The sequence below is a fragment of the Panthera leo genome, chromosome A3 (genome assembly GCF_018350215.1).
Source record: "Panthera leo isolate Ple1 chromosome A3, P.leo_Ple1_pat1.1, whole genome shotgun sequence".
Lineage (NCBI taxonomy): Eukaryota > Metazoa > Chordata > Mammalia > Carnivora > Felidae > Panthera > Panthera leo.
Window position 1 is genome coordinate 79,525,738 of NC_056681.1, and position 23,724 is coordinate 79,549,461.

Here is a 23,724-nt window from a genome sequence, read left to right on the forward strand (position 1 = left end):
GCTTAATGAGCTAACTCCAATAGTAAGGAGCTTAATTTTAAGATTTATGAGTTCTTATACTAGTTAAATTTGAGATGTCAAAAAATGTAATTTTTGCTCTAATTCCATTTTCTTTGGTTCCCCCCCACCACTTTTTAACTCTTTTAGTTCCAATGTCACAATAGTAGGTGAGTTGGCACAATCAGTGGCTAGAGTATTACTAAAAGCCAGTCACTCAACTGTACATAAGTGATTGTACTACATTAAATATCACACAAAATCCAAATTAAATGTATCCCTAAATCCCCAATTCAGTATATAAATTTCCACAGCCATTCTAATGCCCCATGATGTAAGGGAAAGTGTGATGGAAGAGGAGTTAGAAGAAAAAAGCATCTTAACTGATAGCTCATTTTACAAAAGCACATGGCCATGTGAACACATCATTAGGGACCCCACACCCAAGGCTTTGGAAGGGAGTTGTACAACTCAAGGGGCCTGCAACTTAAGCTTCACTAGTTCATGGTAAATCTGCTTCTACAAATATTAATTATTGAGTGAATATGGTAAGCTTATTATGAGCATGACTCTGGTTCAATGGATGTTTGATTTTTAACTTCACTTACTAGTTTATGACTGAGAGGAGATTAATTTCTCTGTGCTTTTTTTTTAATCTGTGAAAAGGGATAATAATATCTAACACATAGGGCCCTTCTGAGTTACTGAAAGATAAAATGTATAAAGCACATAGTTTGGTGCCTGGCAGATGATTAATGCAAATAAGTAAGACCAATACTTATGTTATGTGATAATGACGGTGAGGATGATGACAGTGCTATATTGAATAGGACAAGGCAATCAGAGGATAATGAGAGGTATAATGCTTTTTGATCCTATAATGTTCTGCAAACAACAGGGATTTTAAAAATTCCTTTGGTTGATTTGGTTTTAGTTTCCAAAGCCTTTCAAAATTCTGCAATAAAATTTCCTATTCTACATCCCTCTATAAAACCTTTGTTTTTTGCATAACTAAAGGTTATAGCAGCAAGGACAAGTTTAGGATGGAAGGAACATTCTGCCATACACTTCTTGGCTCCATTTATGGTCACTCCCTCACTCTTTTATCAGTTTACCAGTGTTTGGAAATGGCTAAATGCTAGGCTCACACATTTAGGAGCATTAGGAGCCTCCAAAATGCTTGTTCATTGATTCAAAGACTTCCCAAGCCCTCCTCTACCAGAAGTTCTTTAGAAGAGAAAGATGCAAATATATATACTTATCTATATGGAACACTTGTAACTCATATACATATATATAAAGTAGTATATACATATGTGTATCTACACACACACCCATACATATCTAAATGTATTTCAGTGTCTAGTGGATAAGTAAGTTTAGTGTTTTGAGAAGGTGAAAAAGTGATATTTATTACAAATGTTCTAGAAGTAGAGATGAAAATCTCTGCTTTGGGGAAAAGTTGTCAAAATGGAACCTGCAAAATGTAAACCACAAGCAAGAATCCATCTACTATTCCTGGAGACAACTGCGAAGCCAAGTACAGGCAATTGTAAAGCATTTGAAAATCTAAAATGTTAAGTCTTTCCTTCAGGGACACAAATTGGGAGTATTATTGGCAGGACTACATGCTTTCTGAGTAAGAGAGCTGTTTTTGATTTTTATTTTTCTAATTGCCTATGTAGACTGGAATGTCCCTGAAAGTGATGGTTCTTTCAAGAGGTATTGTATTTTTGTTAAAGCATTTGCCCATGGGAAATTTTAAGACTACACTGTAGGAAGGCTAACATGCAGGTCTGAACTTCTCTTTCCCCCACGCTAGAAGAAAAGCTGTGAAAAGGACTTAAGAGTGTGGAAATAACAGAAAATGTATATATTAGCCTCTGCCTCCGGTTCCTAGCACAGAGCTTCTAAAACTTTTGCCTTGTAATTTCCTAAGTGATAGGAGTATCTTTTGTTCTAATAAGGCAATGGTTGGTGGGCTCCAGATGGGGGCTGGTCACCAGAAAAACCAAGCCATGATTAGAAACTTAGAACTTTCAGCGCCCCCCCCCCCCCGCCCCCATCCTCTAGGAAGAGGAGGCTGGAAATAGAGTTAATGATCATTCATGCCTACATGATGAAGCCTCCATAAAAGTCCCAAAAGTATGAGGTCCAAAGAGCTTCCAGCTTGCTGAACACAAGGAGGACTGAGGATGGAGGTACTGGGAGGGTGGCACCTGGCAAAGACATGGAAACTCCGTGCCCCTCCCCCTATACCTTGTCTTTGGCATCTCTTCCATCTGGATGTTAATCTGTATCCTTTATCACTTCCTTTTAGAATAAACTGGTAAAGGTAAATTAGGTATTTCTCTGAGTTCTGTGAGTCATTCTAGCAAATTATCAAACCGAAGGAATATGACATGAGATTCAGAGATGATCAGTCAGAAGTACAAATGACAACCGGGAACTGAGATTGGCATCTGAAGGGGGGGTGGTCAGTCTTGTGGGGCTGAGCCCTTACCCTATGGGATCTGACATTAACTTCAAGTAGTGTCATATTTGAGTTAAATTATGGGATACTCAGCAGGTGTCAGAGAATTGCCTGATGTGTGGGAAACCCACACATCTGGTGTCAGAAGTGAAGTGTGGTAGTAGAGTGCGAGCAGAGGAAAAACAGAGAGAATTTTTCCCATACAGAGTAGTTTGGCCCAGTGTTGTATGAACTACATGGCAGATTGGGGTAGGGGGTGTCCCCAGTAGCATTATTCAAGACACAGTTATCAGCTTTGGAAGTAGTCTGTCATTCATAGTGATTGCTTTATCCTGACCATATGGAGTCAGACCACACCTTGGAATATCCAAAATATATAAAGAACTCTTAAAACTCAATAATAAGTAAACAAACAACACAAAAAATTTTCAAATGGGCAAAAGACCTGAAAAGACACTTCACAGAGAAGATCTAAAGCTGGCAAATAAGCACACTGAAAATATACTCTACATCATTCACTATTAGGGAAATATCCAGGAAAATCACAGTGATTCTGCTACCCTTATTAGAATGGCTAAGATATAAAGCTGGCCGTACTAAGAATCAGCAAGAACATATGGATCAACTAGAACTTTCATACATTGCTAGTGGGAACACAATATGATACAATTGATGTGGGAAACAAAGGCAGAAGGAAATGGCAGATAGAATTACATTTCCTTATAACCTGCAGCCCATTGACAAATACTTCAGGCTGGCAAAGTAAAAGGTTTCTCCCAGAACTCCCTACGTCTTAATATTAAAACAACCTTCGCTTGACAATACCTAGGCCTCCAAGTATCCTCTGAGTCTTCTTTAGCATATGAAAATCTCATTGGAAATTTCCCCTGGACTTTACCTCCCCCAACTCCCAAATATATAACCAGTCTCTCCACAGGGTCAGGGGCAGCCCTTCCTGCCCATGGGTCCTGTCCCTGTGCTTTAATAAAATCACCTTTTTGCACCAAGGACGACTTCAAGAATTCTTTCTTGGCCATCGGCTCCAGACCTCACAAACCCCACAATCACCCCCCAACATCTCATCACAATCATTGGAAAACTTGGCAATTTCTTAAAAATTAACTATAAACCTATCATCTGACCCAGCCATTCTACTTCCAGGTATTTACCCAAGAGAGATGAAAGTACAGGATCATACAAAGAATTATATGCAGATCTTCACAGCAGCATTGTAATAATAGCCCCTAAACTAGAAACAATCCAAAATGTCTCAACAGTAGAATGGATAAGGAAATTGCAACATATACACAAAATGGAATACAACAGTAGTAAAAAGGAAAAAATTACTGATACACACAAAAAAACATGGATGGATCCCAAAACAACTACAGTTGAGTGAAAAAAGCCAGACAAAAAGGAGTACATATTATATGATTCCATTTATAGAAAGTTATAGAAAATGCAAACTAAACTGACAAATTAGTGGTTAAGGATGGCAATGAGAGCAGGGGGGAGGAATTACAAAGAAGCATGAGGAAACTTTTTGAGGGTGATGGGTCTGCTCATAATCTTGATTTGGTGATGGTTTCTCAGGCTATACATAAATTAAAACATATCAAATTGTACACTTTAAATATGAACCTTTATTGTATGTCAATCTCTGACATTAAAGGTGTTAGAAGCAGTGTATTTTCAACTTAATGTGCTTAAAAAAATTTTTTTTGAAGCACAACATATATAGTATTCACTTCTTCTTAGCCAGATCCTATAAAAAGGCCCACAGTCACTCCAATACCACCATAGACAGGGAGAGTATAATGGAGCGAAAGTAGTAGTAGAAACAGACAGAAATCTGAAATGATCGCAGTTAAAACACTTACAACTTTTACCAAAACATACACCCATTTGAATGCACTGCTAGGACTTCTCCCAGGGCCTTGGAAGAAGCCACTTTGGAAGCAAGGGACTGATGAAAATAACAAGCCTTCCTAAAAAACTGCTCCTTGGATTTGGGGCAGGTGGGGAGGAGCATGTGAATTCAGCAAAGGAATAGACTCCCCAGTTCCATGGGCTCAGAGGTGTGGTTTGGATATTTAGGTGCATGGCCTTGTTCTGAGGTCACAAGCTAGTGAAGCCTGAGGACATATCAATTACTCAAGGAATGGTGCAAGTTTTGGAAGGTCAGTGGCACCATCCTCTGGAGTTTATGTATGATCAGCCAGCGCAGACCTTCATAGTCGCTCAGGAGATATATTCGTGTGCTTAGGCACAAGGGTGTAAGACAAGACTCACAGATTCTATTACTGTGCTGCTGCTGCTGCTGCTGCTGCTGCTGCTGCTGCTGCTGCTGCTTCTATTTGCTGATTTGTGACCTGAGGCAGATCATATAATCTCTGGGTATTGGTTTCAACACTAGTAAAATAGAATAACAAGAATTACCTATTTGTGGGGTATACTGAGATCTTCCCACAGAAATCAATTTTATCCTTGTTCTGAAATCTTGCTGATCGCTGGTATTGTCTAAAGTTCCTTTTGCAGTTGGAAGAAACAGAAACAGGGAAGTGAAGGAGAATTAGATAGCATAGGCAGGTACCCCCGGTGGGGCAGCACTTCACAGGGTTGGGACTACTGATGTACTCTCCTCACTACAAGGAGACCTCACTGAGCCTTAGAAGGAGCCTGTGCTGGAGAAGTCCTGAAACATAATCCTCATTTGCTTCAAATTAAATCTACCTCTGTCTAGAGGCTTTTTATTACATTTCCCCCCGCCTTGTTTTTTTTTTTAGTTTATTTATTTTGAGAGCAAGAGAGTGTGCATATGCATAAGCAAAGGACAGGCAGAGAGAGAGGGAGAGAGAATATCAAGCAGGCTCCACACTGTCAGCACAGAGCCCAATGCGGGGCTCAAACTCACGAACCGTAAGATCATGATCTGAGCCGAAACCAAGAGTCAGATGCTTAACCAACTAAGACACCCAGCATTCAGAGCACTGGACTCTTGATTTTGGCTCAGGATATGATCTCATGGTTTCCAAGTTTGAGTCCCAAGACGGGCTCTGAGTGGACAGGATGGAACCTGCTTCAGATTCTCTCTCTCCCTCACTCTCTGCCCCTCCCCCCACCCAAAATAAATAAATAAACATTTTTTTTAAAAATTCAAATCAGGGGTACCTGGGTGGCTCAGTTGGTTAAGCATCAGACTTAAGCTCAGGTCATGGTCTCCCAGTTCGTGAGTTTGAGCCCCACAGTAGACAGAGACCACTTTGGCTTCTCTGTCCCCCTCTCTCTCTGCCCCTCCCCCACTTGTGTTTTTCTCTCTCTCTCAAAAATATATAAACATTAAAAAATAATAAAATAAGGGGCACCTGGGTGCATCAATTGGTTGAGCGGCTGACTTTGGCTCAGGTCATGATCTCACAGTTTGTGGGTTCAAGCCCCACATTGGGCTCTGTGCTGACAGCTCAGAGCCTGGAGCCTGCTTCGGATTCTGTATCTCCCTCTCTCTCTGCCCCTCTTCCATTCCTGCTCGCTCTCTCTCTCTCTCTCTCTCTTTCTCTCTCTCTCAAAATAAAACAAACATTTAAAAAATTTTTAAATAAAATAAAATAAAAAATTCAAATCAGAGGTACCTTTTGTTATCACTCTGTACTAAACAGTTAACACACATTATTTAATCTTCAAAACAACATTAGAGGTCAATTTTAATATTTCCATTTTATAGAGAAGGCTTAGAGAAGTTACTTACCCAAAGTCACACAAATGACATTACTATGATAATAATGGCAAGTAAAGTCTGACAATTTTTCATTATTTTGTGTATAGATACAACACCTTCAGTAATTATTTTATATTGGCATTATTTGAAAATAGCTCAGCAAGGATTCTAAATAGGCTGTTGAACAGGAATCATCTTGTTTTGAAAACAACTTCTGTATATTTTTATAGCATTTATCACAAAGTGTTTTCATTGGATTTTGCCCATATTCTCTGAGGCAAGCAAGCAGACATTCTAGAAAAGGAAAATGAGGCATAGCACATGGTCTCTATGTTGCAACCTCTGTTGCTCTCTGACCCGTGTGCTTCCATGTCTGGGCCCCAGACTTGAATAAAAATCCTTTGAGGGATGGGGTTCTGCCTATATCCTTTTTATAGCCTAGTGCCAGCACTGTGGGAACTCCATAAACATTTTAGACAGTTTTATTGAAGTATAAATGACTTTAATAAACTGTACATATTTAAAGTGTTAAGTTTTGCCATATGTACACATCTGTGAGACTAAAACTACAATCAAGATATTCAATATATCGAATATATCCATCACTCCTGAAAGTTTCCATGAGCATTTATGAATGAACAAAACCCAATTCTTTAGACTCCTAGGCTGGTGCTCCTCTTATACTTGATAAAAGTCTATGCTTTAATATGTTATCTGTGCCTGTTTATGCTGTTGTAAATTTATGGAAAAGAACATAATTGAAGATAAAACATTTTATTTGTAGAAGCCTAGAACATACACTGCATGCAGCATATATGGAGTCTGCCATTTGGGAATTAGATCACCCTGCCTGCTTCCTGATGAATTACCAACTCACCGTCCTTCCAGAGACCTTGCCCTGGTCCTGCTCTTAGGTCCTAGGAGGATCCAGGTTTGTTGTTTTTATAATTACTTCCCTTTTTGCTTTCTGCTTAGACAGTTCTAAGCAGTACCCTTGCCCAATTTGTTGTCTCAATTTCTGTTTATCTGCTGAGAGTGGTGGTGAAACTCCTGGGCTCCTGAGCCAGACTGCCTGGGTTCAAATGCCAATTCTACTACCTATAAGCTAGGGCTTTGGGCAGGTTACCTCTCTGCATAGAGCCTGGTAGCTTAGCAGTAAATTTTTGGTGTTACATAGAACTATTTTCTCTGAAAACTGGCCTATATACTATTCAGCCCACATGGCAGAAATATCCAAAACTCCTGCCTCACAAGATCCCGCCTTCCTCCCACCTGTAGTTTTTACATCTGTACCTTTTAGGCAACTAGTCCATTAAAGAGAGAGAGAGAGAGAGAGAGAGAGAGAGAGAGAGACTAATCCCTTAAAAGCAGCATTCTTTGTTTTTTAATGTTTATTTATTTATTTTGAGAGAGAGAGAGAGAGAGAGAGAGAGAGAGCGAGCAGGGGAAGGGCACAGAGAGAGGGAAGGGCAAAATCCCAAGCAGGCTCTGCACTGTCAGTAGGGAGCCTCATGTGGGGCTCAAACTCACGAACAGTGAGATCATGTCCTGAGCCAAAACCAAGAATCAGACATTTAACCAACTGAACCACCCAGGCGCCCCTAAAAGCAGCATTCTAACCAATAAAATAATGGTCTAATTTAGAAAGTAATTAGTAAAATTTGTTTTACTTCTCTATTTCTCTCTGGAACCAAGGACAGTTTTGTTTTGTTTTGTTTTGTTTTGTTGTTTTGTTTTGTTCTTAGAGAAAGGGAGAGCATCTTAAGCCAGCTCCACACCCAGCACAGAGCCCAACATGGGGCTCTATCTCATAAACCTGAGATCATGACCTGAAACGAAATCAAGAGTCAGATGCTAAACCAAATGAGTCACCCAGGCATCCCAAGGAATATTTTAAGGTTAATCTACATTAAAGGTGGTTTTTTGTTTTTTGGGGTTTTTTTTCGTTTTTTTTTTTTTTTCGGGTTGTTTTGTTTTTTTTTGTTTTTTTTTTTTTTTTTTTTTGCCAAATATATATTTGTCTGAAGGACAAACTCAGTTCTTATTTCATTCTTCCTATCAGTAGCAGTTGACTTATTTGGTTGTTCTCTTCTTTCTAAAACACTTTCTTCACTTGGTCTCCAAGATACCCCTCTCCCTTGGTTCTCCTCCTACCCCAGTGGCCATTCCTTCTCTGCATTCTTTGTTAAGTTCTCCTTTATCTTCCAATCTCCAAAAATTGGAGTGTCCAGGTCTTATTCCACAGACCTCTTCTCTTCCCTATCTACATATACTCACTCATTAGAGTTCTCACCCAGACCCTGACTTTAAATATCTATGTGCTACTGCCTCCCAAATTCATATATCTAGCCTGACTCCTACCCAAATTCCAGACATGTTTACCTATCCAATAGGCTATATAACATCTCCACTGGGATGTCTACAGGCATCTCAAAAAGCCCAAACCTAAACTGTTCATTTTCTGCCATATATTGCTCTTCTTTCATAAAAGTAGTAACACCATTCTCCCACTTGCTCAGGCCCAAACCTTGGAATCATTCTTGACTCCTCTCCTCTCACATCCCACATCCAATCTATCAGAATATCCAATTAGCTGGACCCACAAAACTTATTCACAATGAAACTATTTCTTATTACCTCCTCCTCTGCCACCTTAGTCCAAACCCCCATAATCTCATACTCCCCCCACTCAATTTTTTTACAGTGAAGTGATACTTTTAAAACATAAATTAGATCATGTTACTTTTCTGCTTAAAACTCTTCCATAGCTTAGGGGTGCCTGGATGGCTCCGTGATTTCTGACTGCTGATTTCGGCTCAGGTCATGATCTCACACTTTGTGAGATCAAGTCCCTCATTGGGCTCCATGCGAAACCTGCTTGGGATTCTCTCTCTCTCTCCCTCTTTCTCTGCCCTTCCCTTGCTCTCTCTCTCTCTGTCTCAAAATAATAAAAACAAAACAAAACAAACTCTTCCATAGCTTCCCATTTTACTCAGAATGAGAAGTCCTTAATTATGACCTACAAGACCCTGTATGATCTGTCTCTACAACCACCATCTCTATCAACTCTCTGATTTCATTTCCCCTTGCTCTCTTCCTTGCTCACCCCACTGTATCCACCAGTGTCCCTACACCAAGCATACTCTCAGGGCCTTCATACTTCTAATAGTTTCCAGATATTCATATGTAATTCTCTTATTTCCTTTAGGCCTTTCCTAACTATCCCATATAAAATAAATCCTCTCATCTCTTTCAATCCTCTAACCTAATTTATATTGATAGCATTGAAAAAACACTTTATTTTGAATCAATTATGGATTTACAGGCAGTTGTAAGAAATAATACAGACAGATTCTGTTTACCCCTTACTCAGTTCCCCCCAATGGTCACATTTTACAAAACTATAGTACAATATCACAACTAGGATATTGACATTGATACAGTTCAGATACAGAACATTTCCAGTTCCATCACCACAGAGCTTCCTGTTACTCTTTTATATCTTTTATAGCCACACCCACCTCCCTCCAACCTCCACCCCCTCTGTAACCCCTGGCAACCACTAATCTGTTCTCCATTTCTATAGTTTTGTTATTTCAAGAATGTTATATAAATGGAATTATACAGTATTAACCTTTTGGGATTGCCTTTTTCTACTCAGCATAATTCTCTGGAGATTCATCCAAGTTGTTGTGTCATAACATTTTTTTTTACCACCCGACATATACATTTATTTGCTTATTTGGCTAAGTTCCCTGACAAGAGGGGAATCCATTTTGTACACTATACTTATAATGTAGACATGGCAATAAATATTTGTTGAATAAATGAAGCCCAAACTCTTTAACATGGCGCATAAAACCCCCAAGTGAAGCATGTTTACTTTTCCAACCTCATCTGTCATTTCCATGATCCCCCTACTCTGCCACCCCACTCCAATACAGATATGCTAGTGAATAGTGCCATTTAGACACACTAAACATCTCGCTTACACACTCTGGTTTTATCATATTTGCTGTTTATAACAGTGGTTCTCAAACTTTGGTGGGCTTGAGACCACTTGGATGGGCAGGCTTATTAAAACACAGATTGATAGGCTCCACCCCCAGAGTTTTTGATTCAGTAGATCTGTGATAGGGCCCAGGAATCTGCATTTCTGACAAGTTCTCAGGTGATGTTGATGTTGCTGGTCCATGAACCAACCACACTTAGAAAATCACTGTCAGAACATTTTTTATTTCCCTCCCCCATTCACCTGCCTAATTTCTTACTCAGCCTTCAGTCCTTCCCTCTCCCCAGAACATGGGGTTCCATGGCACACTGTACTTACCCTTTCACATCACTTATCTCATGATACTGTAATGTCCTATTGATGTGTGCTTCTCTGCCACCAGACTACATCCTCAGTATCTAGCACAGTCTGACACAGAGTAGGCACTCAATGTATATGATGACTGAATAGGTTCCTTAATTCGGGTACTTTAAAAGACTCAACTGAAACAATTATCTTCACAGTCAGGATATTTAGAGGGAAGGGAGTCTATGTACTAGAAATAAAAACATCAAGGATCCCTTCATTGATAGGCCTAAGGAAAAATACAGCAACTTTTTATGTTAAGATTTTCTAGGCACTGTTAGTGAAATTCTTTTCAACCAAAGCACCACACACTGAAGTAATGACTGAAGACAAAGCTTAAGAATGCAAGTCAAGATACTTAACCCATTACTTTTTCAATAATTACTTCAAAGTCTGTATTTTGTCCTTCTAAAAGTGTACTCCTTTGCCTTTAGACTAAACATCCTAAACCACAGGACTATCTAACATAGCCAGGACTTCAAAGAACTCTTTAATTGACCCCCAGAGCTGGCCAGATGTTGAAATCTGAACATATCTGCTTACACAGGTCTATAAGCCATTATCTAAAATTCCAAAATCTGGGGCACCTGGGTGGCTCAGTCGGTTGGGCAGCTGACTACAGCTCTCAGGTCATGATCAGGTCTGTGAGTTCTAGCCCTGCATCGGGCTCTGTGCTGACAGCTCAGAGCCTGGAGCCTGCTTCCAATTCTGTGTCTCCCTCTCTCTCTGCCCCTTCCCTGCTTGTTCTCTGTCTCTCTCTCATTCTCAAAAATAATAAACATTAAAAAATAAAATAAAATAAAATTCCAAAATCTAAAAAAGCTTTAGAAACCTAAAGTTTTTCATAAGGCTGAGTCAAACTCATTTGGCAGCAAATCTGACCTGAACATATATATGGATATTATATAGGTTATATAGCCTTTATTTATCCTGCTTAGGGTTCATACTAATGTATTTTTGTTACATGACTATTAATATGTTTGATTATAAGATGCTGCTCCAGACCGTGCTGAGGTGTTACAGAAAATATGGTATGTGCATTATACTCCTGTCTAAAGTCTTAACAATTCTGAGTTCTGAAACACATCTGGCCAAAGGTTTTGGATAAAGGATAATATGCCTATATTAAGAGTGAGATATCAATTTCTCTTAATCTTTATTTTGTTGTCTACTGTATTCAAAATATTTACCCAGGGGCGCCTGGGTGGCTCAGTTAAGCGTCCGACTTCGGCTCTGGTCATGATCTCACGGTCCATTCGAGCCTCGTGTCGGGCTCTGTGCTGACAGCTCAGAGCCTGGAGCCTGCTTCAGATTCTGTGTCTCCCTCTCTCTCTGACCCTCCCCCGTTCATGCTGTGTCTCTCTCTGTCTCAAAAATAAATAAACATCAAAAAAAATTTTTTTTTAAAAAAAACAAAATATATACCCAGATAATGCCCTCTATTGTCTTATTATTTTATATCTGAGAAATTGGTCTTATTAAAAATAGATTTCCTCATTTTATGTTTTCATATCAGCTAGATGTTGAAAACTCAATGTTTCTATTCATATATGAGACTTTCTTTTCAAAACAGGTTACAGAAAATTCTATACTTCTTTGGGATCCCTGTGGCTCATTTCCAACAGATGAATCATCATCATCCTCACATGAATCATCAGCAGAACAAATGAAAGCAGAGAACAGATATATCTAGTAGGAAACATTATTTTAATAGATAAAACATTATTTTAAAAGAATAATTCACATTTACAAACCATTGACATTTAGCAGTCTCAGTTGATGAAAGCAGAATTTTTTTTAAGTTTATTTAGAGAGTGTGTGTGAGCAGAGGAGGGGCAGAGAGAAAGGGAGAGAGAGAGAATCCCAACCAGGCTATACAGGGCTCCAACCCATGAGCCATGAGATTATGACCTGAGCTGAAGTCGGATGCTTCACTGACTGAGCCACCAAGGCGCCCCAATGGAAGTAGAATTTTTATAGATTAAGATGTAGGGGCACCTGGATGGCTCAGTCAGCTAAGTGAACCTCTTGGGATCAGGTCATGATCTCATGGTAGGTACATGAGTTTGAGCCTCACTTCGGGCTCTCTGTCAGCACAAAGCCAACTTCAGATCCTATTTCCCTCTCTCTGCCCTTCCTCCACTCGTGAGCACACTCCCTCTCTCAAATATAATAAACATTTTTTTAAAAAAGATATAAAGGGAAAAAAAAGATATAAAGGGGACAACAATGAACAGATTATCATTGTAAAGAGCAAAAAACAACAAAAATATATTTAGGAATGAACTGAACAAGAAATGTAAAGGATTTATGTAAAGAAAATGCTACTGGGAAACCAAAAGAAAATGGGTAAATTGAAAATGGGCATGTTTTTAGATGGCATACTTGGTTTCAAAAGTAAGGGAAGTCATTCAGGTGAGCTCAAACTGAAAGAGAAGTTTATTTAAAGGAAGAGAGGTAACTGGTATAGATCCCCAAGAACAGAAAAGGCAGTATGTAAGGCCTTAGTAGGAGCAAACCAGGACCTGGAAAGCTCCAGAATCCCAGGCAGCTACCCCTCCACCCTCTTCTGGGCTTCTTAACTCTGCTTCTTTTCTGACTGCCTCTCCACAAGCCTGCTTTGTCTGCACTACCTACTTACTTGTGGGTCAAACATCTCTCCCTGCTTTGCCCTTGTGTCATCACTTTCTAGGTCAAGAGCTTAAGTAAGACTATTTACTAATTTCTGGGAGAAACAATCTGATTGGACCAGCTTTTCTACCTACCCTCTAGTCCAATCAGCTATGGCAGAGGAGGGGAGGATCAAGAAGGTATCTACTCATTAAAAGAAGATAAAGATGCATATTGGGACATGGGGGAGTGGTACAGGCAAGTTGAATGGCATGTCCATTATAGATGAGCAGATTCCATATTGTGAAGAGACAATATAACATAGAGGTAAAGAAAATAGCCTCCAGGGGCACCTGGGTGGCTCAATCAGTTAAGCTTCCAACTCTTGGTCTCAGTTCAGGTCATGATCTCACAGCTCCTGAATTTGAGCCCCAGGTCAGGCTCTGTGCTGACAGCTCAGAGCCTGGAGCCTGCTTTGGATTCTGTCTCTCTCTCTCTCTCTCTCTGCCCCTCCCCTGCTTTCTCTCTCCCTCTCTCTCTCAAAAATAAACATTAAAAAAAAAAAAAAAAAAAAAAGAGTACAGCCTCTGGGGCCAAAATTGCCTGAGTTTGACCTTTGACTTTGTCATCTATTAGTTTCCTGACCTTCAACAAGTTATTTACACATGAGTTTCCTCATCTATAAAATGAGGGTGACAATAATAGAGTTGAGAAGATTAAATGACTAACACAAACAAAGCACTCAGTAAAAACTATAGAATTATTTTTATAAAGATGTCCATTTTCCCTAAATTAATCTATGAAATTAATGAAATTCCAATAAAAATCACAACTCTTTGAATTTGACAAAATAAATTTAAAGTTACTATGAAAGAAACAATATATCTATGGCAAGGATGACAAGGTAGAATGGGAAGAATACACAGATTGCTGCAAGTTATTGGTAATGTTCGAGCTCTGAGGTTGGCAGTTTGCTTCATGTTTTTTTAACTTACATATATTACAAAATTTTCTTTTATATGTATTAGATTTTATCAAATAGATTTATAAGAGACAGTTCTTAAGTAAATACTCTGAAAAAGAAGTCTATTAAGCAGGAATTTACCCTACCAGAAATATAAAAACAATTAAAAAATATATTAAAACAATAATATTGCTGTCCAGTTAACAAATAAATCAATGGAACAGAAAATAAAGTACATTTGGAAATTTAGTGCTGTACATAAGTACAATTTTAAATCTATAGGGTAGATTGAGTATTCAATAAATGGTGTGTGGGCAACCAGCAAGTCATGGAGAAAAAAAAAAATCAAACTAGATCCTTCCCTTCCTCCTCATAAATAAACTTTAGATGGATTAAATATTGAAAAAAATGTTAAGGGTACCTAAAAATGCTAGAAAAAAAATACACAGGTAAGCCTGATATCAAAGCTAGAAACAGAGGCAAAAACTAAATATATGCCTACATAAAAATGAAAAACTTCCCAACAATTCCATCACCTTAAACTTCTATTCATTTGCACTTACTTATGGTTTCTGATTCTGATTAATTCTACATAAACCGAGTTTTTACACAGTACAAAATTGTATAATTTTATAGTATATACTTTATATAACTTACCACATAGTGTATTTTTTCTTGTACTCCTAATTATTTTTAAATTTAGCCTACAAATCATGTCAAGAGAGTCCATTCTCCTCCACTTTGCTTCCCTCTCTCCCTTTTAAATGACGTTCTTTGAATATTCTGACCATTTGTCCCTTGAACAACACAGGGGTTGGAGACAGGGACCCCTCCCAAGTGGAAAATCCACACATAACTTTTAACTCCCCCAAAGCTTTTTTAAAATTTTATTTTAGAGACAGAGAGACCACAAGCAGGGGAGGGGCAAAGGGAGAGAGAGAGAATTTTTTTTAAGTTTATTTATTTTGAGAGAGAGAGAGAGAGTGCACAAGCAAGGGAAAGGCAGAGAGAGAATCCCAAGCAGGCACAGCCCTGTTAGTGCAGAGCTGGATGCCAGGCTTGATCTCAGGAACCATGAGATCATGACCTGAGCCTGAACCAAAATCAAGAGTCGGAGGCTCAATCGACTGAGCCATCCAGGTGCTCCTCCCCAAAACTTTATTAATAGTCTAAGTTGACTGCCCTCACTCACAACATAAACTGCCGATTAACACATATTTTGTATGTTACATGTATTATATATAGTATTCTTACAGTAAAGTAAACCAGAGAAAAATATTAAGAAAATCATAAGGAAAATACATTTATGATACAGTACTACATTATTGAAAAAAAAATCCACAGATAAGTGGACCAATGCAATTCAAATCTGTGTTGTTCAAGGGGGATCAACTGTATCTTTTCTGAAGTGAATTTTAGTATCATTTTCATGAGATGTATAAAGTATATTTTTGTTGTATTTTAATTTAAACTGTAAGTATATTAATAACTTACAGATGAATTGTATTCTTTGCTATCTTAGTCCATCTGGCATCATATATACTTCCTTTTTGTGAGACATTTCTTTTTTTCCTTCGGCAAATGAACACAGGCCATGTTAAAACATGAATTAAGGAATGGTAACAATATTTATAATTATATTTCAGATACGTTAATACTGCTGATATACAAAAAGCACTTGTAACTTGTTAAATGTAAATATTTTAATTTTAAAATAGGCAGAAGTAATTTACTGGCAATTCACAAAAATAGAGCCAATAAATATATAAACGATGTTCAGTTTTACACTTAGTCAACAAAATGCAAATTAAAACAAGAAGACAAAGATGATAAAAATGTTCAAAAGGTGATAAAGATCTCAAAGATTAACAATACTGAAGATTAGCAAGAAGATGAAGACACAGGTGTCATTTACATACTCTTGTCGGTGGAAAAGTAATAAATACATTGCCAGGGGAGAGTCTGGTAACATCATCTAGAGTCTTATAAGTGTGCATTCCCTTTGATCCAGTAATTATATTTCTATGAGTTTACTGTAAGGAAATAATCAGGGGTATGTAAAGATTTATGTACGCGAATAATCATTTAGTATTGTTTGTACACGTGAAAAACTGTAGAAGTCCAAGAATTTAGGGACTGGCTGAACAAATTTGTACACGTAAAATCATTAAATGCCATTACATCCCCACAGAATTAAAAATGATTATCTACTTAAATTTACCTGGAAAGATAGACACTTTTGGGACACCGTAACACGCTCACATTTTTCTATTAAAAACAAAAAATAGGGGCGCCTGGGTGGCTCAGTTGGTTAAGTGTCTGACTTCTGCTTAGGTCATGATCTCAGGATTCACAGGTTCGAGCCCTGCGTCCAGCTCTGAGCTCACAGCTCAGAGCCTGGAGCCTTCTTATTGTGTCTCCTGCTCTCTCTGCCCCTACCCCACTCACGCTCTCTCAAAAATAAATAAACATTAAAAAAAAATTTTTTTAAACAAAAAAAACACTTTATGTGTATATGTGAAAAGTCTCCAAGTTTACATAGCAGTGTGTTAATACTGTTACTTCTGAGTGGCGAGATGGTGGGTGAGTTTAACTTTCTTTTATAAACGTTTATGTACTTACTATCAGTTTTGCAGGGAGCAGGCACTTTTTGAAAGCAGTTTTCTTCTTACAATCATAAAATACAAAGAAACTATTGATTTGAGGGGAGAAAACGGGCTAGGACCTGCAGGGGCGGGGCACGCTGAAGTGGCTCCCGAACGTTGGAGCCTCGCCCTGCAGCTCCCCCGCAGCACGCAGACCGGAAACACGCCACGCGGGAACTGGGGAATTCTGGGTAGCGCGCGGATGTGCATTACCTCACGAGGAGAACTTACCATTTGAAAGAACTAATGCCTCATTCGTTTAACACAACATCTGCTACTAACTTAAGCCCAGCCAAGAGGCGTTTCATTATCCTGAGATGCGAGTGGGGGAAGCCTGGAGAGTGTAAGGGGTTTTCTTGACAATGAAAAACCCTACATCACTCCCCACCCTTCCTCCACCACCCACTTTCCCTCCCTTGGGAGAGGCTTTGAGGCCGCCCCTGGAAAGGGCGTCTCTAGGGGCGATGACTGAAAGACACTAAGCGAAGGGAATGTCCGCTAGCGGGCTATTGTATTCGAATGCCGCCCTTAAAGGACAGACGCGCGCGGACCTGGGGGCGTAGAGGCTGGGCACTTTCTGATTGGTTGGCGGCTTCTACGGCCGGGCGCGCGCGGGCAGAACGGGCGGGGTCCCGCGCGTGCGTGCTGGCCTGTCTCCCTCCTATGCTTTTGGGGGCGACTGTCTGGGAACTGGGTGGTGGGAGGCCCTTGAGTTGGAAGCGGGTTAATCTTCCTCGCACCCGTAGTTAGCAGGCTGCATAAGTCAACTGACGCTTTCCCTTGAGGCTGGAGCCACGCCGGACGCGGGACTGCGGAGAAGGGGAGGCGAGGGCCGGGCAGAAAGGTCGCGTCAGCGGCGGGCAGTTGCCTGGATAGCCGAGGGCTGGCAAGGCGGGAGGTTAGAGACCGACTGCACGGAACAACACTGCTAGAGACCTCTCTGGACATCGAAACTAAGGGAGACTTTTGGGTGGGGAGGCCCGGGAGATGAACAGGCCCACGCCCCAGTACTCGCGTGGGAACCAGATAGACTTGACTTGGGATGGAAGTTGATAACCAGTTTTTGAAAGAATGTAATTCAAAATGAATGGTCGTTGGGCTTGCGGTATCAGGACATTTAGGTAGAAATGTTGATGGGAGCTCCTGTAAGGCAATTTTTGTGAATTAGTCTGTAGGAAATGGGTCCCTGATTTGTGTTGCAAAATTCATTCTGTCCTATCTGGCTGATTATCTAACATTCTGGTGATTAGTTAGTAGCTTTACTGTAAGAGTCTAATGATTCAGTCCCAGAGAGTGGACAAGAAATGACACAAGTTTTAGGAGGGTAATACCTCCGCCAGAGGTCTGGAAACCAGCTAAGGCTTCCAGATCAAAGATTTCTAGACCATCTGGTGAATGATGTTAAAAGGAAAAATTAAGAGTTTGCTCTTCTGTGAAACTCGAGGTTTAAGTACCTGTCTTTTTTTCTTTAAAGTCTTTTTATTTTGAGACAGACAGAGTGTGAGCGGGGGAGGGGCAGGGAGAGGGAGAATCCCCGGAGGGCTATGGCAGTCTGTGCTCAGAGCCAGGTTCCGGGCACCCACAAAACCATGAGATCATGACTAGAGCTGAAATCCAGAGTTGGATGCTTAATCCACTGAGCCACAGAGGCGCCCCCAATACCTGTTTATCTTAAACACAAATTGCATAATTAAGTGATAGAAACTGTATGGTAGGTTGTATTGCCCATTGGTTAATATTTTTTATAATTTTAAAATTATTTTAATCTATAGATATCAGAGAGCCTTTTACTATTCTTAGAATACTGTTTATTTTTTATTCTTGGAATATTTTAAATGAAATGAAATTTTCATTTCAAAGATTGCAAAAGTTTGGAGCTCCTGAGTGGCTCAGTCGGTTAAGCTTCTTGATTTCGCCTCAAGTCATGATCTCACGGTTTGTGGGTTTGAGCCCCATGTTGGGCTCTGGGCTGATGGTGTGGCGCCTGCTTGGGATTCTATGTCTCTGTCTCTGTCTACTCCTCCCCGTGTACATGGGTGCACTCTCACAAAAATAAATAAACACTAAAAAATTTAAAAAGAACTTAAACTTTTTTTTTAAAGCAAAGATTGCAAAAGCTTGAGTATAATCACACATTTATTTTAAGGGAAATGACAAATTTTAACATTTCAAGGTTTTTTAAATAAAAAATTTTGAAAAAGGTTAATAGATATTAATTTAGGCACATGTTAGAAAATGCAGATAAATTGGGGCACCTGGGTGGCTCAGTCAGTTTAATTGATTTTGGCTCAGGTCATGATCTCACAGTTCCTTGGACTGAGCCCCAAGTGAGGCTCTGTGCTGACAGTGCCAAGCCTACTTGGGATTCTCTCTCTCCCTCCCTCTTTTCCCCTACCCTGCTTGTATACATTCATTCTCTCTCTCTCTCTCCCTCTCTCTCTCTCTCAAAAAAATAAACATTAAAAAAAGAAAATACAAATAAATCAAAAGGGGGGGGGTGGTGGAATCCATTAATCTCACTATCCAGAGTTAACTGCTGTTAATATTTTAATGTTATCTTTCTGTTGCTTTTTCCTATCATATATTACAAATATAGAATCACTAAACAGTATATTTAGAAATCAACCTGTGACTTTATCTAAAGCTTATGACTACAAAGGACTTTCCCTTTGTTAGATATTTCTGTATTATTTGGATTATTATAATGAGCAAACATTTCTAATCAGAAAAAAACAAAGATTCAGTACTCTGACTTTATCTGCAGGGTATATGTTCAAGACCCCCAGTAGATGCCTGGTGATAGTACCAAACCCTGTATGTACTCTTTTTCCCAAGCATATATAGCCGACGTAAAATTTAATTTATAAATTAGGTACAGCAGGAGATTAATACTAAGTAATAATAGGGACCCCTGGTGTCTCAGTTAAGCGTCTGACATCAGCTCAGGTCATGATCTCACAGTTCCTGAGTTCGAGCCCTCCATCAGGCTTTGTGCTGACAGCTCAGAGCCTGGAGCCTGCTTCAGATTGTGTCTCCCTCTCTCTGCCCCTCTTTCACTCACACTCTGTTCTCTCTCGAAAGTAAAACATTAAGAAAAATTTTAATACTAGGTAATAATAAAATAGAACAATTATAAAGATATACTGTAATAAAAGTTATGTGAATATTGGTCTCAAAATACTGTACTCACCCTTCTTGTGAAGATGTGAAATAAAATGCCTATGTGATGAGAGGAAGTGAAGTGAATGATATTTGCATTGTGATGTGGCACTAGGCTTTTGACCTTCTGACTATATATCAGGAAAAGCATCATCTGCTTCAGGACTGAGGTTGAGCTCAGTAACTGAAACTTTGGAAAGTAAAACTATGGATAAGGGAGGCTACTATATTGAAAAGAAAGGATATCACTTAAGTGCTTTATAAATGTGTAACTTATTTTAAAAGAATTCATAATTCTGGGGCGCCTGGGTGGCTCAGTTGGTTGAGCATCCGACTTCGGTTCAGGTCATGATCTCACAATCCGTGAGTTCGAGCTCCGCGTCGGGCTCTCTGCCAACAGCTCAGAGCCTGGAGCCTGCTTCAGATTCTGTGTCTCCCTCTCTCTCTGCCCCTCCCATGCTTATGCTCTGTCTCTGTCTCTCAATAATAAATACACGTTAAAAAAATTAAAAGAATTCATAATTTTGAAAACATAGTCTACAAAGTGACTTGATTTAACATGAGAGATTAAACATACGTTTGTCTTGTTTCGCTACAAAACTGCAATGAAATGAGAAAATATAAAAACCCACAAAGACTAAGAAAGTGGGAAAAGAACAGAAGGGAATGAGAGATGTTGATATGTTCTTATTGGAAGGAGGAAAGAGGATGAAGAAACTGTTGGAGCTAAGAAAGCTGAATGCAGAGGGGAATGGCAATTAGAAGTACAGTAATTCATAAGTCAGAACTCCAGGAAGGCTCTGTAAAGGAAAATTCTATTTTCTACCTGTCTATCCTATTGTTCATTTTTCTCTGGAGAACGCTAACTCAGCCCTCAAGACTACCTCCACCTCAGATGCCAATTTCAAGTACAGATTGTCATTTGTACTTCTGACCAAATAGTCATGAATTGAAGTTCACATGGTGACTCCTTCTGTTGGTTCAGTAATTGGCTAGAATGGCTCACAGAATTTAAAGAAATTTACTTACATTTATTGATTTGTTAGAAAGAATACAACTCAACAGCTATGTGGAAAGATGTATAGGGCAAAGAGGAGGGGAAGGGGCACAGAGCTTCCATGCCATCTCCTTACGCACCGCTCTCCCAGCACCTCCACGATGTTCACCAACCCCAAAACTCACCAAATTTCCTTGTTTAAGAGTTTTTATAGAGCTCAATCTCTAATTCCTCTCCCTTTCCTGGAGGTTTGTGGGTGGGGCTGAAAGTTCCAACCCTCTAATCACTTGGTCTTTCTGGTGACCTGAGGCTATGGACAGGCCCTCATCAACATAAACAAAGTGTGCTCAAAAGAGGAGCCTTCTGAATAACAAAAGATACTCCTATCACTCAGGAAATTCCAAGGGTTTTATAGGAGCTCTTTGCCAGCAACTGGAGACAAAGACCCAATACATGCTTTATTATACAACAGACTCATAAATTGCAGATACCACATCAATGGGAGGATATGGAGGGAAAGACCAGAGGATTGATTGAAAATGTGTACAGAGTAGTTAGACTTATAGGTCTAGGTCTCCATCCTTAGAACAAATAGTCAAGTGAATAGCTTACCCCTAGTCACTTCTGTAAAACAAAAGGTTAAGTTGCTGGAGAATTTGAACCAGAGGGGTCCCAGATTCATATACACCAGGTCAACCAAAAAAACAATGAAATGAGGAAGTCTGTATACTGAATAGTGAGACCCACTCCAGCCCCTTTCCACTGCATGCTCTCTGAATCTGCATTCACCTTTTTATCTCATTTGATGCTGATCACCCTATTTTTCTTCATCTTTATGGTAAAACTTCCTATCCTTTCTGATTTTTCTTTATTTTCTTCACTCTTCCGGTTAACTATAATTGTTTAAGCTGATGTCCTAGGCTTTTTTCTTTCTACCTTTCTATGAATTAATCCAACAGACTGTGCCATGGGTTAGGACTCACTCAGATCTGCATCTCTAACATCTCTAACACTAACTCTGACCAACCTTCAAGTCTCATATTTTCAGACTCCCCCTGAGAGTCCTTTGGAGTCATCCTTTTGGATGCCACATGAGTAAAAAAGTAATCCAATCAGGGTTGCAGTATCCAGTAAAGGCCGCTTTTAGGCAACCAGTTTGAGCAATGGAAACCTGAGTAAGGTAAAAGGGCCCACAGCAACCACAGAGCTGAATGCAAACAGGCAATGCAAACAAGCTCGTTAAGTGACCCACCTTGAAATAACCATAGGCCCTAACTACCACTTACAACACAGTTCCTAAGATTACCAAAGAAGGGAAAAATTGGGGTGCCTGGGTGGCATGTTTGGGCTCAGGTCATGATCTCATGGTTCTTGGAATTGAGCCCCACATTGGGCTGCACACTGACAGCCTGGATCCTGCTTGGGATTCTCTCCCTCTCTTTTTGCCCTACCCACCCCCCAATAAATAAATAAACTTAAAAAAAAACATTTTAATGCTTATTTATTCTTGAGAGAGAGACAGAAAGAGAGAGACAGAGACACGGGGCTCGAAATCACAAACCATGAGGTCATGACCTGAGCTGAAGTCGGACGCTTAACCAACTGAGCCACACAGGCACCCCAATAAATAAACTTTTCTTTTAAAGGAAAATTCTATATGTTCCAATACTCACTCCACCCTATAACTGTGGCCCCTCACCCCTGCCTTGTTGTCATAGTCTCTGCTCTGCTTTCCTGCCCACTGCTCCCTTCCAGTGTATTCAATAAATTTCTATCTCTTTTGTTCTGCCTTAGATGAATTATTTCACTGCCTGGGAATCAGGTGCCCCATATTTGGTGTTGTCAATGTGGTGGCCCCCATCTGATCAGAGCAACCCACATATCCCACTTGAATAGGCTGTAGAGTAGATGCTCTTCTATCCAATGATATTAGGGTCCAAGACTTTTTGAATTTGGGTTCTGATTACAGTTCATCAGTACACCTCCATAAACCATACCCATAATGCATTGTCTGTTGTTGCAAGTTTGAGTGTCTTCCATGTGGGTTCACAACTTAAAGATACAGAGCAATCTGAGCTCAGAATTCTAGATATCTACATTTTTTTCTCTCATCTTTTAATATTCTCTTGCCCTAAACCAATTTGATAGTTATTACATCAGTCTGTCACTAGCCCCCCCAAATTCACATCCTTCTGGCATGCAAAAACCTTCAGTCCATTCCAACAGTCCCAAAAATCTCAACTTGTTTCAGCATCAACTCTAAAATCTAAAGTACAAAGTTTCATTTAAATATCACCTAAATCAGATATTGGTAAGACTCAAGAGGTATGATTCATCCTGAGGCAGAATGTCTCTCCAGCTGTGAATCTATGAAACCCAGTTTTTCACTTCCAAAGTATAATAATGGGACAGATAGACATCTCATTCCAAAAGGGAGAAAAAGGAAAGAAGAAAGGGGGTTGGTGAGTCCTAAGCAAGTCTAAAACCTAGCAAGACAAATCCCTTTAGATCTTATTTTTAATTAAAACAGATTTTTTAATTTTTTTTAATGTTTTTATTTATTTTTGAGACAGAGAGAGACAGAGCATGAGCAGGAGAGGGGCAGAGACAGGGGGAGACACAGAATCTGAAGCAGGCTCCAGGATCTGAGCTGTTGGCACAGAGCCCAACGCGGGGCTGGAACCACAAACTGTGAGATCATGACCTGAGCCGAAGTCGGATGCTTAACCGACTGAGCCACCCAAGCGCCCCTAAAACAGATTTTTTAAATTGAAATATAATTAACATTTAACATTGTATTAGTTTTA

General features: G+C 39.6%; 1 long non-coding RNA gene across 2 annotated transcripts in view; it reads right to left on the reverse strand.

Annotated features, from left to right (window-relative positions):
- LOC122215040 overlaps positions 1 to 16,889 on the reverse strand; it is a 115,361-nt gene extending 98,472 nt beyond the window's left edge. For both annotated transcript variants that reach the window (XR_006200211.1, XR_006200212.1), the window contains exon 1: positions 16,739 to 16,889. This is a non-coding gene — a long non-coding RNA (uncharacterized LOC122215040). The remainder of the gene's footprint in view (positions 1 to 16,738) is intronic.
- Between the last annotated feature and the right edge of the window lie 6,835 nt (positions 16,890 to 23,724).